Here is a 15886-nt window from a genome sequence, read left to right on the forward strand (position 1 = left end):
AAGCTCATCGTGCCTTACGTCCTAAACCTAAGGATTCTGATCCTCCCCGTGATGTGGTTCTTAAATTTCTGTCTTTTAAGATCAAACACCGAATCACTATGGCGACTAGGACTACAACCTCGACACTGTTTGAAGGTTCTTAGTTACAGATCTATCAGGACCTGGCACCTTCCACCACTGCAAAAAGACGTGACTTTTGTGTAGTTACCACTGTACTCAGACAATGGTTATAAATACAGATGGGGATTCCCCTTCCGTCTATCAGTGGACATTGAAGGTCGCTTTCACACTATCCGTTCTGTGGAAGGGATGCAACTGCTTCGTAAACTTCGCCTCACCCCCTCCTCTGGTTCCTGTCCTGACAACTCCTCTTACACCTGAAGAGTCCCCGTTTGGGCTTTGATAAGTAACCCATGCTTTATATGTTCCTGTTATAATGGTATTACTTTTGTTTCTTATACACCTCGAGTAAATTGACGATCTATTAAGGTTTTACTTTGGCCAATTTTTTAGGCCACTTCCAGTATATAATTATTGAATTATTTGCATATTATTTAATGTTATGTACTATAATGGTTTTTGATCTTGATTTAGCTAACTGTTTTTCATTATTTTTTTATATAGGTATTTTATTTTCTTTATTGGTCTTACTATTATTTATTATTATGTAATAATTGACTTTATTTTGGATTCAGCTCTGGGTAGGATTCGGTGGGTTTTCTGCCGGCCACCTCACCCCCCCACACTTAGGGATTATTGTAATTTAATTTCATAGAGGACTCATAGTGAGCCCTTAGTCAGTTATTAGTTTAAATTCCAACAGTGAGCTTCTCCTTTTGTGGAGCTCAATTTTAGTCGCAGATGTCCCGGTATATTGGGTTATTCTCGTCACTTATTAGTACTTTAAGTTTGTTAAGGTTTTTTTTTTTCTCCTTTCTCTCTTTCTTTTCCTCCTCTTTTTAAGGCCACGGAGTCTGTAGTGTTGCTTCACTGTATAGGAGCCCCATATAACTAGTTATAATGCCCGTCACTTGTCTTTCCATCAATGCTAAAGGCCTGAACACCCCCCAGAAACGTTCACATCGCCATATGACCCTTAAGAAACTAAGTGGAGATGTGATATTTTTGCAAGAGACCCACTTAAAAAAAGATTCCCATCCTTCACTTTCCTCAAAAATGTTTCCCAATGTTTGGTACTCTAAACATGTTTCCAAACGTAACGGGGTGGCAATTCTCATCCGAAGTTCCCTCCCATTCCAACTGCTGGACACAAAATCTGATACTGATGGTAGATATATTATGATGCGTGGTAAGATTGGACATGAGGAGGTCACGCTGGCTAACCTGTACGCCCCTAACACTGGCCAATCCCGTTTTTTTTGTGAATTCTTCCGTATACTCTCTCTTTACAGACGGGGAAAAACACTAGTAGGTGGCGATTTTAACTCAGTCATCACCCCACATCTGGATAGATCAGCCCTTCCCTCACATAGTGGAGCGGTACTGAATTCTTCAGCACTCCATAGATATATGGCAGAGGCTGGTTTGTTTGATGTTCGGCGTTCCCTTAATCCCACCACCCGCAACTATACTTTTTACTCACATCCTCACAATGTTTATTCTCGTATAACCTCTTCTTGTGTTGTGCCCCCCTATCACAAACAGCTCACCGCTCTTCTATTGTTCCAAACACATGGTCAGACCACTCTATATTAATAGTGTCCTTTGACCTTTTGGAAACGACAGGGGGTAGACCTTCCAGGAGACTGAATGAAACATTGCTGAAAATTCCCCAGTTCCAGGAAAGAATTAAAAACAGTATTCAGGATTATTTTGCTCTGAATTCCCCTGGTGAATGTAACATATCCATGATTTGGGAAGCCCATAAGGCAGTAGTGCGAGGAGCTATAATTCAATATGCTTCCCGTAGAAAAAGAGAGCAAGAACTTTGTATTAATTCACTGACAACTACTATAGCGAACTTAGATCGAGAACACAAACGCACCCTTTCAAAAAAAGTTCTCTCCCAACTATCTCAGGCTAGTGCTGAGCTACAATCTATTCAGGCTGAGAAAGTAGAACGTTCTTTACATTGGACCAATCAAAAGTTCTTTGACAAAGGTAATAAAGCTCACACCTTATTGGCTAATAAACTCTGTGAGTGCGAAACGGGCCTCGCAAGCTATTTCCTCTATCAGGGATCGTTCTGGTAAAACGAACTACGACCAAAAACACATTAATGATGCTTTTTTCAAATATTATGAAGCCCTATACAATTTACCCCCTGCTTCCGACCCACTTGTTCATATACAAGAGTGTCAGGACTATTTAGACTCTTGTAACTTGCCGCAAATCGATTTAGCATCTTGTCAAATGCTTAATGACAATATTTCGTTAGACGAGTTAGAAACGGCTATCACATCTCAAAAACCTTCTAAAGCCCCAGGGCCGGACGGGTTTCCAATGGCATACTATAAATCATTTGCCCCCCAACTTAAGCCCCACATGATTCATTTATTCAATAAAATTATGCACGGCACCTTATTTCACTCTGAAACAACGGCTTCCCGGATTATAGTCATCCCGAAACCAGAAAAGGATCCTGCCCTCTGCGCTAATTACAGACCCATATCCTTACTAAATACTGACCTTAAACTCTTCGCCAAAATTCTGGCTAACAGATTGAATGGCATTTTGGCCTCTCTTGTGGATCCTGACCAGGTGGGCTTTGTTCCGTGTCGACAGGCCTCGGACAACACGAGAAGGACAATCGACATAATTCATCATATCAACTCTACAAAACTTTCATCGGTTGTCCTGGCCCTCGACGCGGAAAAGGCATTTGATCGCATTTCTTGGCCTTTTCTATTTTCAACGCTTTCTTCATTTGGTTTTCAGGGCCATTTTCTGACTGCAATCAAGGCTCTATATTCTAGCCCCTCATCAGCGGTTATGACCAACGGCCTCTGCTCCCCAAGGTTTACTCTGTCTAATGGCACATGGCAAGGTTGCCCACTCTCGCCATTAATATTTGCTCTATGTATAGAACCACTGGCGGCACGCATTAGGACAAATTTGAACATTGGAGGGATCACAATAGGGCAAAATCAATACAAACTGTCATTATTCGCGGATGATGTGCTTTTAACGCTGTCTAATCCACTAGTATCTCTTCCCAACCTCCAAACAGAACTGTCGTTATACGGTACCCTCTCGGGTTACAAAGTAAACCATTCAAAATCAGAAGCCCTTGCTTTAAATGTTCCCCTCCAAACTCAAGCAATTTGACGACTTCCAAATTCCAATTCCTTTGGATACCTTTGTCCATAAGATATTTAGGAGTGTCTATTACTAAAAATTATTCTTCTCTCTACAAAGCAATTATGTTCCCATGATTAAGACACTTACGCAAGACCTAGACAGGTGGACTAATATGTATATTTCGTGGATAGGTAGGATCAATAAAATTAAAATGAACTTCCTCCCTCGTTTGTTGTATTTATTCCAAACCCTTCCGGTAGCTGTTCCGTGTTCAGCACTTGCTTCCCTGCAGAAGCTATGTAATAAGTTCATATGGGCTGGACATAAGCCCCGTACCCGTAAGTCTATCCTAGCTAAGAGTACAGTCTCGGGTGGTCTGGGTCTCCGCATTTTGCTAAATTATTACTCAGCATATCAACTCAATCATATTGTATCGTGGCACTCCGCAACAGGGATTAAGAAATGGGTTGACATAGAAAACTCTTTAACTCAGGAAGGATCAGTTAGCTCACTGATATGGCTGCCCGGATCGTGCAGACCAGCCTCGGCCTTTTCGATTCCATCAGTATATTTTACTATCCGAATATGGGATAGACTCCGCAGCTCTTGTGAATTAACTTTCTACCTGTCGCCGCTGACTCCGATTTGGAATCATCCTTTGTTTACCCCAAGTTGTGACAATAAATTTGCTGCTCTATAGCATAATAATGGCATTGAACGATTCATCCACATTAAAGGAGCAGTTGCTCCTTCCAATTTCTCAGATTTTCAGGGTCGCTATGGCCTGCCCTCCTCATGCCACTTTCAGTATCTTCAAATTTGTAGCTTTGTTCATTCCCAAACCAAGTCATCTACTTTACACTCGCTTACTCCTTTTGAACGGTTATGTTTATTTTCAATTGGAAGATTAACATTTCATTAATATATCATCCAATTTTGACCCCTGATCCCCCGAATCATGAACCCCATGAATTGGCTTTGGAATCTGACTTGTCTTTAGCTTTGGAGGATGAGCAGTGGGATGAGATTAGATTGCGCACAGCAAAGGCCTCTATTAGTATATCAATCAGAGAAACATGCTATAAAGTTTACTCCCATTGGTATCTAGTACCCACCAAACTCCACGCCATCTTCCCGGCTACATCCAATTTATGTTGGAGACTATGTGGAAATGAGGGCACCTTCCTCCACACCTGGTGGTCTTGCCAAACATTGGAAAGACCAAAACCCGCCTCCGTTACCTGCTCTTGTAGCAAAGATTAACTTTGTTGCCTCTATGGAGTATATTACCAGTTTACAAAATAACGAGGTGGCAAGGTTTCAAGCCATTTGGTCTCCTTGGTTCCATTCGCAGTCTCTCAATATTCCAAGTCTACCCTGACCTTTTTATTTTTTCCCACCCTACCCAATTTTTTTTTTTCTCTTCTATCTCTCTTTTCTATTATATTTCTAATTTTGTTACGAAATATGTTATTTTTGTACGAGTTAGTATCTAATTTTACTATAATTATTTTTATATTAATATGTTTGGAAATTTGAAATTATTTCCTATGTATAAGTATTCCAATTTGGATATGTATTTTGGATATTTTCCATTTATATTAATACTTTATTTTGTATTCGATTTTTGTTTGTTATACGATTTATCTCAATAAAATAAATTTTTTGTTTTAAAAAAAAAACATCAAAAGTTTGCTGACATGATTTAAATAAAAAACTAAACTATGAAACTATACTCGCCACCCTAGGGGGTGTCGAGGAAAAATTACCGATAACGGGACTAAAAAGACACCTAAAAATGCAAATCGCGTCCATTATGAAACAATTGCATACCGAAACCCATTTTAAGCATAGGCGCTTACATGGATGTTCTTTCGGTTTTTAATCGTGCCCAATATTACGACAATTGAATATGGAATGCTTATTGAGTCTGTTAAATCGAGCTCAAAATACCTGCGATTGGCGATAAGCAAACAATTGAATATTGCCCAAAGAGCGTGCCCCGCAGTAGAACAATTGTTTTTCTTTTTGTTTGATTATTTGCTCATTTGGTTCTAGAAAGCATCTCTCAGAAGAATATTACAATATAATGTGTTCCATTGTCCTCAGACCTGGAATAGTATTGACCAAATTTGAGTATTAAATTTCACTCTTGTGCAGTTTCTCCTCTCCTGTTCTTACACCTCTATAGGAAGCAAAGCAAAACTTGCCATTCCAGAACAGCATAATTGTACCCATCGCACTGAATTGAAATACCCCTGTAAACATTCTGTTTACCAATAACTGGAATGCATCCTGACAACTCTATTAATGGATGTTAACGTCGAAGAAGTTTTAGCACAAGTCCCGTGTTTTTGTGCAATCTTTTCACGCCTTGTGACAGTGCGAAAAACGGGAGAGCGCATAATCCTATTACTAAAGATGCTAAAAAGGCCTTCGCACGAAAACTGTTCGTGGAGTAACCTGCGAAAAGTACAGCAAGATTTGGGGAAAACAGAAGTGTATTAGTGGACCTAATAAAAGTATTTTGGGTTATTAAATTATGTTAAATGGCTGTTATAAGCATATTGTGTAACAGTAGAAAAATTATAAAAAGCAAGTTTGTTTTCCAAAATAAATGCTGCAGATGAATTAGGGGTACATGAAAATGGGTGCAAGTATATTTTTGTGTCATAAAAGTGTATTTTTTGAAAAAAATTAAAATACACTTGGTGCAGCCACCTGCAGTGCTGAAAACACATGTCCCAGGCGAGCTCAGGGAGGACAGAAACCTCCCGTTGTGCAGAAGGGCAAAAGCCCCAAAATACCTGATCCACTGCTTTAAACCCATTTTCCAACACTTTTAATTTTTTCACCCCAAAAATGACGTCATTATTGGCCAAATTTAGCTCATTAAAAAAATACTTTTGCCTAATTTGTCATTAGGGGTTGTTTCCAAGGGGTTCTGAAACAAGTCCCCACATTTTTAACCACCTGTTCTGAGATGGTGAAAGCAGTTCAGCGGTTTTTGTCTATGGATAAATTTGCATGTGCGAAAACTTTGGGAATAGGATTACACAATACGCTTTTTTGTGCGAAAAGTTCGCACCTGCGAACACTCTTCACCAAAACGTGGCTTTTCACGGCTAATTGGAGATGGCCCTAAATGCTTCAAACTTAAGAGTCATAACCTTTTTTAGGGTTACATGTGCAAATACAGACCAAGGGCCTCATTTAGAGTAGAGCGCAATGGTCTGCTTGGGAAGATCATGGAGGAGGGGGTCCAGATAGATAGTGCGGGCGAGTGTGGCACCGTGAATTGTGTTATCACTGTCCATGCCCCGCTGTACTTGAGAGGAATAGATAGCCCTTGAAAGTGATAACATTTGGTGGGTGGGTCCAAAATTACATGATTTGCCTTAAATTGTGCCATCAGGACCACTGACTGCCCACATCAATGGGGAAGTGGGAGAGACCCAGGAGGTTAGTCTACTTTTCCTGACATTCTGGAGTCTAGGCAAGAAATTAAACAATTATTAATATGGCATGGTTTAAGATAGGCAATAATTGCTCTTCTTGAAGATGTTACATAGAACATGTAAAACATGAGCTATAAAGTCCATTTACATAATTATAGGACAAAAAAGAGCTTATGGCCCGTATTCAATTTGGACTTTCTGCCTACATCGCGTGTTTTTGCCAAAAACACTTCCCATGCACGCACCTGCTTTTCGCCCTATTAATTCCAAAGGACGTGAAAACAGGACACGGCGAAACTCAAACAGATGAAAAGTGCTGTCAGATTTGAGGAAATCAGCCTGACACCCCCCAAAAGATGCACTGACATAGGGGGATCACTATGGATCCCCCCGAATAGCCCTGCTGAAGGTATTTGGGGTACTTAATTGATGTCAATAGCTGCTATTTAGCATCTTTGCATAAGTGGTGAAAAATAGCATTTTGAATTTTTTTTCGGTGAAAATAAGTAGTCCTAGCAAAATTGGGGTACATGAAAATGGGTGCTAGCACGTTATAGTTGCTAAAGTGAAGTTTTCTAAAAGGTAAAAAATCCACCTGCCGCAAGCACCTGCAGCATACTTGGGGATCCCCCTTAATTCTATTTTGCTTGTTTTTATCTTTGTCCCCCAACTTTGTTTTTTGGGTGTTCTCAAGTATATTTGTAAAATTTTTTTGATGCAGTTTACCTTTGGGGAACTGTCCTAAAGGTGCTGGGGAGTTTTCAGAAGTGTGCACCCAAAACTGCAATTCTGCACTTTTTTTCGACCCCTATTCATAGGCGAATCTTTTTGGCCTATTCCAATGCATTGACTTTCCGCATCGGCGAAGTCTTTGGAATTGAATAAGGGGATAAGTTTTCGCCTGGCGAAATGACGTCACCGGCGAGAACTTTTCGCAGAAAACGGCTTATCGCGGCTAATGGAATACGGGCCTAAGTGGCAACACACAGACAAAAACTAGATATATACACACATACATGGGGGTGGTGTCCTCGCAACATCACTCATTCAGTGTCTTAAACACCTACCAATGAAATACGTCACATCAGTGAGCTATGGCTGCAGTAGCCAATTGGCACAATACATCGGAAAGCACTACCCTAAAGAATACTTGACAACTCTCCCTCATTGTCAGGGAGACTCCCTGAAATAGTAGCAAGCTCTCTGTCTCCCTGAAGAGTCTAGCAATCTCCCTGATTACACCTTACACCCATTATGAAGCTGTTATATTAAAAAAAACAGAGATATATACATTCAAATGGGATCATTAGCATCATTTCCCTGCAATGGTTATAAGGCACAATGATCCCTATGGCTATATGTATTTTCTGAAGAGTATCAGTGTGTTTTCAGTCACAAATAAATCTTACAAACTGCTTTGGGGCTCATTTACATTTGGATGTAAGTCAGTTTTATGACACGTCTCTCAGATGTAGCAGTACACGCCCACTTTACCGCCGCGCTCATAGGTTGTGCTTTCACAATCTCCCTGACATGTTTTTTCAAAAGTAGGCAAGTAGGCTTTAAAGGAGGAAACAATATAATAAGAGTGGGTGGGGCATATTCACAGAAAAGGGCAGAAGAGGCAGCAGCCATAGAAAAAAGAGTGGGAGCGACAAGTGGGTGAGCTTACACTGAGCGTCAGATATTACGGTTCAGCCTAACGTATTACACATGCAGGGAAACCCGCATTGCAGAGAATGCTGGGAGCGGAAGCATGGTTGCTGTCGGGTGGGTGGGGGATTTCCTCCTCTCCGTGCAGGAGCAATGATAGTGGCTGCACTGTGCTCTAGCTCTGCATGTTCTGCTTCCAGCTAGCGACTAGTGACACAGTGGCAAACGCAGGATTTCTAAAGGGGGTGTTCCAAATGCTTGATTTTATGAGTGTTGCCAGTCCATAAAAAGGGCATAATTAGCTGTTATCCAGCTTTATAAGTGTTTTGAGTGTCATAATTCCAGCATATACAGGACCAGCGATCACAGTAAGCCATTAAATGTGGCAGTAGGGCCTTCATGTCTGAGCTGAATGTTTGTTTTTCAGATGTGGGCACTATTCCAGAGCATTGGAGCAAGCCCGGGAGTCTGGGGGAGCAGCAGAAGAACCTAGCACTGCCCTGGACATATATGTACATATTAGTCTCCTAATGCACTATGCTCCTAATGCATAGTATATTAATGATGGTCTATAGCAGTGCACCCCCTAACAGTGCATGTTTTCCAGATCTCCTAGTTAATGCACAGGTGTATTTATTACTGGCTGACACATGTTAAAAGATCCACAGGTGGTGCTAATTATTTCATTTGTGATACTGAGAAGAACATGCAGCATTAGTAATATTCTATTATATTACTATTTCTATTGTGGTCATGGTGTGGGCTGGGAAGGGGGGTTTCCAGGCAACCGGAAACCCCCCCTGCATTTGCCTATGGGACATAACTAGTATCTGTGTGTGATACACATGTTACCTGTCTGCTGTGTGTTTGATACACGTTACCTGTGTGCGTGATACACATGTAGTCTACGTGCTTTCTCCTCTCTTGCTTTGCAAACCTCCACCCAATGGATACTCGGACAGTGTTGCAATTTGTTTGCATAAATCCTGCGGCTATTGAAAATAGGTGGATCCACACTAAATTCGCTCAAAATAAGGATCTAGCCAGATCCACTCTGAATTCACATAAAGCCAACCAGATCCATTTTCTTTAATGCCATGCCAGTGGGTAAAGGGGCCCCATTGCATGTAGCTATTTAATTAAAATAAGTCACGTGTTTTAAGTAGATTTTCAAATCCAGGTCATGTGGAAAGATATTATATATTGCACTTTTTATTGAATTACAGTCAAAGTAATAAGAGAAACTTATTTATGAACAGATTTGTTTAATGTTTGAGGACTGATTCTAACAGTGCAGTAAAATAGCAAGGACATGCACAGTAGAAGATCTTTCAACAATAAAACATGAAAATACAAACACTTAGAAAAAGGAAACTCCTATTGTCAAATGCTTACAGGGCTGTGGTGATGAACCTAAAATGGGGTAAATTTACTAAGGGTTGATTTTCAGTTCCATAACACTGTATTTTGTGCTGATTTTGAGGTGAATTGGTAGTACTTTTGACAATCAGGTATTTACTAAGGGCAAAACCGACTCAAAATCCCCAGAAATTCGATTTCACACAAATAGAACTTCAAATAGACCATCTGTAGTTCCCCATAGCCATCAGTAGAAAAAGCTTATTTACTAACAGTAGATTTGAAAATAAACAAAAATCTGAATTTTCAAAAGAACCATCAGAAACAGTTGTATTTGATTTTGTATCATGTAGAATTGATTGAAAACTCAATATGAAGGAAAAAGAATGGGAGATAATGCATTTGGGGCACTCTGGCTGAATTAATCAGGCATTTAAAAGCATAGCAAAAACTTTTTAAAAATTGTGGACATGCAAATTAGCACTGGGATTAAGGTGTTTGTGGGTAATACAGTGCACGTGACATGGTTTCGCCATTAGGAAGGCTTTTGTATAATTTTGTGTCTGTTTTGGGTTCTATTGAGGGTGAATAGAACACATTTAGAACTTTAAAAAAAACAAAAAAAACAATGCACTCTCAAAATCAGAATGTAACCCAAAATCGACCGTTAGTAAATTATCTATTTTGAAAAGAATCACTGTGGTCAATTTTGTGGGGATGTTGGTTCTATTTTGGACTTTTAGTAAATTTACCCCTTATTCTCAGTTGGGAGCAAAGCAATAAAAACAAGAACTGTAACTTTGCACCTGGACAAACCATGTTGCTATTCAAGGGGTGCAAATGGCAAATACTGTCTGCTTTTTGCAATATTGCTGTTTTTATGAGCCCACAAATGCTGGGCAGCTTTATTTTCACACTAGAATTTAGATTTGAGTTTGGACACGTCCCTACCAAATCTAAATCTCTAAAAGTAGGGCTTTTGGACTGGGTGTGAGTGCCGGACAGGACCTAACCGCAGCGTGCCCGCACTTAGCACCAGGGCCGGCTTAAGGCACGTTCGACCAGTCCCAACATCCTGATTTTAGCGGGACAGTCTCACTTTTTCGGGCACTGTCCCACCCGTGGGCCGAAGTGTCCCGCATGTGGTCGGGTGGTTGGGGACCCCAAACGCTGTGCGGCTGTGCTGAACCCTGGAGTAGTTGAATGGATGCTGCACGCATGCTCGCAGCATCCATTCAGTGCAGGGAGAGGGCTGGGGGAAGCCCAGCTAGTGACGGAGTTCTGGGCTCACCCGCAGCCTGGCGTTACACGGGAGGCTTGCCATATGGGCACCCCCCAAATAATGTCATTTAGGGGGGGTGACCTATTGTAATTAGGCCAGGTCCCCAATTTCAGTAGGGGCGACTATTACCCATCCTGCACAGGGCGTGGCTACCCCTGGAGCCAGCCCTGCTTAGCACAGAAAAAGCTGGAAGAATCCTAAACCTTTGATTAATTGAGAACTGTGCGTTTTACATAAATTGTCACTTGCACTCAGATTTTTCTGAATTAGCATGAAAGCTGATCTGTAGTATAATTGTATGCATGCTTAGCACACCTCTGTAAATGTAGTACTGTGTATTGATTCCTTTAGGAATATAACAGCAGCAGGTGTAATTGTGGTTATTTCACCCTAAGAGCTATTTTTAACGAGCTGTGTCTAGTAAGTGCAGTGGGTGTTGGATTTAATTGAAACCCCAGAGTTTTACAGGACAAGTAAAAACACACAAATCCCTCCTGCACCTCGCTGAATGGTTCTGTAATATTAAATAGTGCACACATTATGACTGGAGCAAAAAGGTGACTTTTCCAGTTACAAGCACCATGCTAAATGTTTGTTTGCTGGTTGGAGTTACAAACATCCCTTTATGTCATAATTAAAATGACACGTTTGGTGCCAAATCAGCTCACACATGCTACAAAGGTGATAAAGATCTAAGGTTCAACCTACAGTATTGGGGCTTTACACAAATGTTTTCAAAATATTCCATGGTACGATGTTACCCTTTGTCCGATGCACTGCAGATGGCAGTACAACCCACATATAACAAAATAACATTTCCCCTAATCTCGGGGTGTCCTCTCCTGCTGTTTTAGCTAATCACAAAACGTATGCTCCTATAACGTCCCCGCCTAATGAATGGTATTGCTTTGTATCAGGTGCTTATGGGTCTAATTCAGAGTTGTACACTATTCTGATGCTGATGGAGTTGATGATAAGTAAACCGCACATGCGCCTAAGACGCAATGCGCTTGATTCAAGGACTGTTACCATAGTCGCTCGCAGCTATTTACGCGCAGTGTGATTGACAGCCAGGGAACATTTAATAGGGAGTCGCAGCAAAGAGCGCAGGAGTTTTGCGACGGTTTCAGGGGCATGTCACACCCTACGTCTGTGATCCCGTACACAATATGGCTCTGGTGTTGCAATTCCCACGGCCATTCTGTGGACCATAGACTCAGCCAGGACCAAATGATCTGTGACCAATGCTGCGTCTGTGTACGCATATACTGCAAAATTTTACTCAGATGCTTGGATTTGCAAAGCCGCAGGTGGGAGTCTCAATACATCTCCCGGCGTCTGCGACATTTGCATGTTTTCTCATAGCAGCTGTGTACAATATCACTTGATTTCATGGGCAGAATATACAGTGCCTTGCAAATGTATTCATCCCCTTTGCATTTTTCATGTTTTGTTGCCTCACAACCTGGAATTAAAATGGATTGTTTGAAGGTGTGCATCATTTCATTCACAGAACATGCCTACAACTGTGAATTTATGGGGTTTTTTTATAGTGTGAATCAAACAACATTTAGGACATTAAACTTCAGCGTGCATAACTATTCACTCCCCTAAAGTCAGTACTTTGTCGAGCCACCTTTTGCGCCAATTACAGCTGCAAGTCGCTATGGATAAGTCTCCGTGAGCTTGCCACATCTTGCCGCTCGGATTTTTGCCCATTCCTCAAAGCAAAACTGCTCCTTCATATTGGATGGTTTCCGCTTGTGAACAGCAATCTTCAAGTCTGACCACAGATTCTCAATTGGATTGAGATCTGGGCTTTGACTAGACCATTCCAACACATTTAAATGTTTCCCCTTAAACCACTCGAGTGTTGCTTTAGAAGTATGCTTCGGGTCATTGTCCTGCTGGAAGGTGAACCTCCGTCCCAGTCTCAAATCACAGGCAGACTGAAACAGGTTTTGCTCAAGAATATCCCTGTATTTAGCACCATCCATCTTTCCCTCGACTCAAAACAGTTTCCCAGCCCCTGCTGCTGAAAAACATCCCCACAGCATGATGCTGCCACCACGTTTTACTGCGGGGATGGTGTTCTTGGGGTGATGGGATGTGTTGGGTTTTCGCCAGACATAGTATTTTCCTTGGTGGCCGAAAAGTTAAATTTTAGTCTCATCTGACCAGAGCACCTTCCTCCATACATTTGGGGAGTCGCCCACATGCCTTTTGGCAAACGCAAATCATGTCTTCTTATTTTTATCACTAAAGGTGCATACACACACGATTTTTTGAACGATTATCGTTAAACGATATCATTTAACGATAATCGTTTGAAAAAATCATTCACTTTCTGAGTTAAACGATGAACGATTATTGTTCATGCGCGTTCACGTTTGTAGTTCAGTCAGACTTGTCAACTCAACGATTTTCATTAAGTTAATATGCAAAAATCGTTTGTAGTTCATAAAAATCGTTCATTACATTTAAATGAACATAGTAAATGAACAACTTTAGTAAACGATTTTAGTTCATTTTTTCAAGGTAGAAAATCGTTTACTAAAATCGTTCATTAACTCAATCGTTGTGTGTGTATGCAGCTTAAGTAATGGCTTTTTTCTGGCTACTCTACAATAAAGCCCAGCTCTATGGAGTGTACGGCTTATTGTGGTCACATGCACAGATACACCAGTCTCTGCTGTGGAACTCTGCAGCTGCTTCAGGGTTACCTTTGGTCTCTGTGCTGCCTCTCTGATTAATGCCCTCCTTGGCCGGTCTGTGAGTTTTGGTGGGCGGCCCTCTCTTGGCAGGTTTGTTGTGGTACCATATTCTTTCCATTTGCTGATGATGGATTTGATGGTGCTCTGGGGATCATCAAAGTTTTAGATATTTTTTTTATAACCCAACCCAGAATTGTACTTCTCAACAACTTTGTCCCTGACTTGTTTGGAGAGCTCCTTGGTCCTCATGGTGTGATGCCTCTTGCTTAGTAGTGGTGCAGCCTCTGCGGCCTTTCAGAAAAGGTGTGTTTATACTGACAGATCATGTTACACTTAATTTCACACAGGTGGACTTCATTTCACTAATTATGTGACTTCTGAAGGTAATTGGTTGCACCAGAACTTTTGAGGGGCTTCATAGCAAAGGGGGTGATTACATATGCACATGCCAATTTTCAGAATTTATTTATAAAGATTCTTTTTTATATATATTTTTCTCATTTCACTTCACCAAATTAGACTATTTTGTGCAGATCCATCACATAAAATTCAGATGAAAAAAAAAATAAAAAAATTACAGGTTGTAATGTAACAAAAAAAGGAAAAAAGCTAAGGGGGGTGAATACTTTCACAAGGCACTGTATGTGTAATGAAAGAACGGACTGAGGGCTTTACGTTGATGTAATCGCAACTGAGATCGCTCATGGAACGTAATAGAGGAAAATATGCTAAGGTATTCCAATTACCCAAAAGCATGGGGACGCTCACTGCTGCCTTTTCATATACATGCGACGTGCAACAGTGTAAACATCGCGAACATCAACAAAGATCGGGCAGCCATGAAGCTTATGAGTGTTGTCTGGCCTATTTCAAACACTGCGGCTCTCCTGACACGCTGAGAGCTCTCATGCTGCGAAGGAGATCACCATGGCTAATTGAACGGTCACACATGCCTGTTTCCTTAGCCCCCCACCCCCAATACCTCCCCAAACACTTAGAGGGGAATTCAATTAGAGGTGAAAAGCCATATTCGCCTGTTTTTTTGTGAAAAATTCGCCTAAAAAAAAATTCCAGGACAATTTCGCCTAAGTGGAAACAATTCTCCAAAAATGATTCTCCAATCAATAGCTGGTGAAAAGAAATGCAAAATCTTTATTTTGGGGTGCAAATGTGGGGAAACAACTCAGACCCCTTGGGACAGCCCCCCCAAAGGACAAATACGCAAAAAAACAGAACTAAAACCTAAGAACACCCCGAAAAAGACATGTCATTTTTGGGGTGTAAATTTAAAAAGTGGGAGGATAAACATTAAAAGTAGCGAAAAAGACTTCTTGGGGGTCCACAAGTATGGGTCAGGTGTTTTTGGGATTGCAGGTGCATGCAGCAGGTGGATTTTTCACATTTTTTAAAAGTTCACTTTAGAGACATAAAAATATGCTAGCACCCATTTTCAAGCACCCCAAATTTGACAGGACTATTTATTTTCACCAAAAAATACAGCTTTATGCCATTCTTCACCACTTTTACAAAAACGCTAATTGCAAGCAATTTACACAACTTAAGTACGCAAAATAGTTTTATTAGGGCTATTAGTACACATTTATATTGATTCCCTATGTTAGAGCATCTTTTTCTGGGGTACAGACTGATTTCCCCAATTCTTTCAGTACTTTTCACCTGTTCCGCATTCGCCTATTTCCGTGTTCGCCTGTTTTGCAATTGAATTAGGCGAAAAGCGGGGACGAGCACGGAATAAATTTGCCTCTGAAACAGGCGAATGAAGCGAACAGTCGGACAGGCGAAAACTTCGCCTCTAATTGAATATGGCTCTTAGTGCGTGTCCTTCCAAATTCAGCGGATTGTTCATGGGACTCTATAACTACAGGTATCGATGTGGTGAGAGACTGGTGTAACAGTGTGCGCATATATATCCTACAGAAAGAGCTTTATATATTCATTATCAGATTTTCCATGTCATTCATTTGACAAGAAGTTCCTCCAGGCATCAAAGATCCAGTGATTTACTTCCATTAGAGGCAGTATATTTTATATATTTCAATTCTTAGGAGTGCACTTGAGTTTTTTATATGGAATAATATAATTATTTGTAAGTGTAAATCTGAATATACAGCGGGTAAAATAAGTATTTAACACATCAA

The sequence above is a fragment of the Taudactylus pleione genome, unplaced genomic scaffold (assembly GCF_031769625.1).
Source record: "Taudactylus pleione unplaced genomic scaffold, aTauple2 ptg000535l, whole genome shotgun sequence".
NCBI lineage: Eukaryota > Metazoa > Chordata > Amphibia > Anura > Myobatrachidae > Taudactylus > Taudactylus pleione.